The sequence below is a fragment of the Oreochromis niloticus genome, linkage group LG19 (assembly GCF_001858045.2).
Source record: "Oreochromis niloticus isolate F11D_XX linkage group LG19, O_niloticus_UMD_NMBU, whole genome shotgun sequence".
Taxonomy (NCBI): Eukaryota; Metazoa; Chordata; class Actinopteri; order Cichliformes; family Cichlidae; genus Oreochromis; species Oreochromis niloticus.
In genome coordinates this window covers 3390542-3395426 of record NC_031983.2, presented here as the reverse complement: position 1 = coordinate 3395426, position 4885 = coordinate 3390542, and the positions used below count along the sequence as shown (strand labels likewise).

Here is a 4885-nt window from a genome sequence, read left to right as displayed (position 1 = left end):
TCAATGACAAAGTTCAGGCATGCTCATGGGTGTTGGTTGCCACAAGAACAAAGAGACAACCACAAATACTGATTGGTTTTGTTGTATACATGCTGTATTTCAGTACAAAAGCATTTGAGTACAGTACAACATTCATGTTGTATTACCGGTACATGTCTCAGTGCAACATGGAGGCCTGTAAAACAGATTACAATCACAGAACTATATTCATCATTGTGACAGATCTGGGGCATTACAGTGCTAGCCAGTGGTTCCCTAATGAGCATAGGAGTGGATTTGAAGTGGCAGTAACTAGGAGACTACTTCCATTAATACTCTTACCTTATGTGCTAAAAAATAGCTCAATTTCTGCCAACCCTGATGTTCCATCCATTCTCCCCCTCCCTCTTGAGCAAGAAAGGTTATGTTTTCTCGATGTTTTTTATCTGGTATATTCTTGGTCAACATCAACCAACTATCACGGCATAGACGCGCACCTCCACCATGTCCTTTTCATGCTTTGTTTCTCCAAAACATGAAATGGACACGCTTTCAGAAGTTGCATTCCTGCATGCAGAAATTACATAACCAGCAGCATAATATATTTAAAGCCCCGAAGTCAGTAGTGAGCAAAAAACATATTAAGTACATTTGAGGGTCCTTAATCAACAGAATCCATTAAGCTAGGCAGCTAATATGTATGTACATGTAAATGTGCTGATAATGTCTGTGATTATTTTCCTGTTGGGTTGAAATAAAATATCTCCATCTGTTGTTACTGCAGCTTCTATATGTGTGTACATTTTTGGAAAGGCAAAGTGGGAAATGGACACGGTGGACCGTAATAGCGTCCACTGTTTGTGTAACAGAAGCAGGAATTTCTCTATCTATGCGGAAAAACCTACTGTTAAATTTCAAATTCCACAGGATTCGGGATGTGTTAAAACCCAAATTGCTGTGTATCAAGTGTATCCCAGCATGCTTGTTATTAAAAGCCATTTTAATAACAAGCATGTCTTTATCCTGTTATCCTTCTTTCACCCCAACTGGTCACAGCAGATGGCCCCGCCCCTCCCTGAGCCTGGTCCTGCTGGAGGTTTCTTCCTGTTAAAAGGGAGTTTTTCCTTCCCACTGTCGCCAAAGTGCTTGCTCACAGGGGGTCATATGATTGTTGGGTTTTTCTCTGTATTTATTATTGTGCTATCTACTGTACAATATAAAGCGCCTTGAGGCGACTTTTGTTGTGATTTGGCGCTATATAAATAAAACTGAATTGAATTGAATTGAAGTTAGTCTTATAATTGTTTTCTCACAAACACATCTATGTTTATGTTGTCTATTAACTTGCAGTTCTTTACAAAAATTAATGCATTATAAAAATCTCGAATAACTATGAGAAACAAACTGCATGTTAGCCTGTGTATGTTCTTTTCCCACCGTTATTCTTGTATATGTTCTGTACTGCTGTGTACTGTGGTGCATGGGGATGCTGTGCTCTCTCAGAGATAACAATACATTAAAAAAAAGTGACCTGAAACCAAGAGGAGAAAAATCATTCTTTATTTTAAAACAAGACTAATATAATCATCAATTCAAACAACAACAAATACAGCAAATCATATTCAAGTACTAACTAATTTTTCTTACAAATGAAGCCCAAAACACTGGCAAATATAGTGTTTGCTTCATAAGCTTGAAACACTCAGGGAGATGAGTCTTTTGGTCTTTTGCTGTCTTAGTGCAAAGTTTCAGGCTGAATTATCCTGAGATACCTGAGCTGACAGAGTTAACAGAGAGAAAGAAAATGTTAGACATACCAGTGTCGACCTGGACAGGTAAATGATCAGGAGATAAGGTGTGATTTCTAACAACCAATTTTTATGATGTAAATTAATTACTGGTAAACAGTGTGTCATCACTTACTATGAATTTGTGTGCTCAATATATACTAAAAAAGTGTGTGGTAGCATACATAATACAGCTGTATAAAACTGCTTTATAATTCCTGTTAGTCTTAGATGATTCTTCTTTTCAGAGCTGGTGTCATATTTTAAACGTACCTTATCTTTTTAGTCTAATTCTCCACCTTCCCTCTGCTTCTGTCATCAGCTGAGCTGTAACGTCACACAGACGTGAACAGTCAACAGGACCACAAAGACTGGAAACTGTATACAAAACTTATACTAAATAAGAAAGAAAGAAAAAAAAAGAGAAAAAAGGAAGCTGTGTACAGATTTTTACTGATCTACTTGTAGGTTTATGTTTAGTCCTGTAAGCCACATCTGTAAGCTGTCACTTTTATTTGCTTTTAACTCACTCAGATCTTTATTGCTTTATAATGTGTCTTTTGACAATATTTTAACCAACCAGTTAATAAAACATTATTAACCAGTTATTCAGTTATTTCTTTCAATACTTTTCCAAATAATTTTGGAACGAGAAAAAGATAGAGAGGGAGATAACTAACTTTTCAAAAGGCAGATGTTATGTAAAGGTAAATGCACTGGTTCTTGTATAGCGCTTTTTATACTGTACTTGAGCACTCAAATTACTTTATACAACACCCCTCATTCACCCATTCTTACAAGCACTTGTATGTTTTCCTACTTAAGTGCTTTCTATCTAATATTCACACACATCAGAGATGCATCAGAGAGCCACTTGGGATTCAGTATTTTGTCAAATTAAACTTGAATGCAACCAGGAACAACAAACCTTCTGATTAGTAGATAATTTACTTCCTGAGCAACAGCCACCCCTATATACCCTACACTGCTTTAATACAACATTACTTTTCAGTACATTTAAATTTGCTATACTTGTCCTTCAAAACATTTTAAAATGAAGAAAGAATCTACTGCTGGTATAAGACCCATTCATCACTGCACTTAAATCCACACTGTGGTTAAATAATGGATAAATTACAGAATGATGCGAGTTACTTTTAAAATGACAACGCACTTCCTGTATCTCAAGATTTAATTCTGTTAACAAACAAACCACAAGAGAAAACTTCTAAAATGAAAATGTTCCCTGCCAAATTACTTTTAATGAGTCATACAAACAAAACAGAACAACAATAAAAGCATCTAGCAATTAAAACAAGACTATCCTAAATTTAGAGTCTCGGTGAGCATGCAAAGTTCTGTTTGTCAAAGATGTTTGGACATTTGTAGACACCTACCTCTCCTTTTTGCTGGGGTCTTGGCCAACACTGTATTACACACTCAATACCATTTTTAATACCGTAGAGAAAATTCTGACCCCATCCTGCAAAACCATAAGTGACAGTGAAGAAGTCACATTAAGTTTACTTCTTAATTTTTTAATGAATTTTCCCAATTATTTAAATAAATATTTAAGATATATATGTAACCCGGATTAAAAAGATGCATAATAGTAAAAGATAAGTAAAGTCTAAGAATATAAATATCAAAGAGTTCATTTATTTAAATTTTCTTGTTTATTAAAAAGATCAAAGTTCATGTAAAATGATTAAAAACATCTTTCTTTTCTTGTGAATTGCTTGTGAGAAGTGTAATTTCCTACAGGAATATGGTCTGTGAAGGTAGCACAAGGTGGAGAAGAAAAGTGAGGACAGAGCGCAAGGAGAGAGGGTGGTGGTGCGTGAGTTACACATCCGGAGAAGCTAGCTTGTTTTTGTGTAGTATTAGTAAGTGTGTTTTGACTTTTCGGAAAGACAAGTCACAGTGTCGGTAAGCTAGTGACATGACACGTAAAGTTTCGGCGTGAAACTGCTGGACTGTGTGTTTCTTGCGGCTATGCACGATTGAGTTAAAGTGAGGCTAACCCAGCCGTTCGCTAATAAGGACTACTGTAGACTGGCGTTTCGCTAAAGTTGTGGAACGTAAAAAGCTGCAGAGGATCGTTACCTAACTGGATAGCGACAGAGAGACCCCAGATAGTCACTCTGAGTGCCCGCGTCACTCAGAGTACCTCTGGCAACGTGGGAAGCTAAAACAAGTAGCTTGTGGAGCACGTGGAGATCACGGACCTTCCTCATCTTTGTGCTACTGTAGTCAGAGTGGAGCGCTTCTGAAGGAGGTGAAGACAACCTGTTGCCTGGATTAATCTGGTGGGAGTTACACTTTCACAAGGTACTGAGTTTATTTATTTCTTTTGCTCATTGAGTGAAGAACTTCCGGTTTGGAGATCATTTTGGATTTATACTGGAGCAATACAGGCCTGCAACGTAGGATTTATTTCTGCCGGCTTTAGGCTTAGTTTGGGACTATATTGGTTTTATCACTAGTGGTTTACACTGTATATGTGGAGATTCTGTGTACAGCTGGTAAATTGCTGTGTGCTTTTTTGGTTTCCCTGAATACTGAAACCTGCCATTTTATTATTTTAATGTTTTCACTATTTTAGTAAATTAAAGGAGGGTTACATTGGTTTACTTTGCATGGTGTATGACATGATTTACTGCACTGTAGACACTAGTGTTCATTTTAGTGTGTAGTGCTACTTTTAAGAGTTAAGCTTCATTGATCCCAGAAACAAAAGAGAAGTTAATTTAAGAATATCGTGCGAAAGTACACTAGGAAAAGAACCCAAAGCTCATTTATTTATTGGTATTGAGTAAATAAGGGCTACATATATATGTATGTATGTATGTATGTTTGTATATTCTAGAGATGGCACGATACCACTTTTTTATGTCCGATACGGATATCATAAATTTGGATATCTGCCGATACCGATATGAATCCGATATAGTGTGTTTTTTAATCAATAAAACTGTTTTTTTAATATCTTGCTGCATTTTGTATAAGTTCATACTCAAGTTTAAATGAACAACAACACTAAAGCTATTCTGTTATACCTGTATGTAAAAAATACACTGCGCTCAAAATATTTCATAGTTCAGCAATACTGATCAATC

At 36.3% G+C, this 4885-nt stretch overlaps 1 long non-coding RNA gene across 1 annotated transcript; it reads right to left on the bottom strand.

Moving 5' to 3' along the window:
- Window positions 1-1157: 1157 nt before the first annotated feature.
- On the bottom strand, window positions 1158-4678 carry LOC112843143 (uncharacterized). The gene is made up of 3 exons (XR_003215295.1): window positions 3164-4678; window positions 2040-2093; window positions 1158-1756 (listed from the first exon to the last, which is right to left on the bottom strand). It is a non-coding gene; the product is annotated as an uncharacterized LOC112843143 (long non-coding RNA).
- Between the last annotated feature and the right edge of the window lie 207 nt (window positions 4679-4885).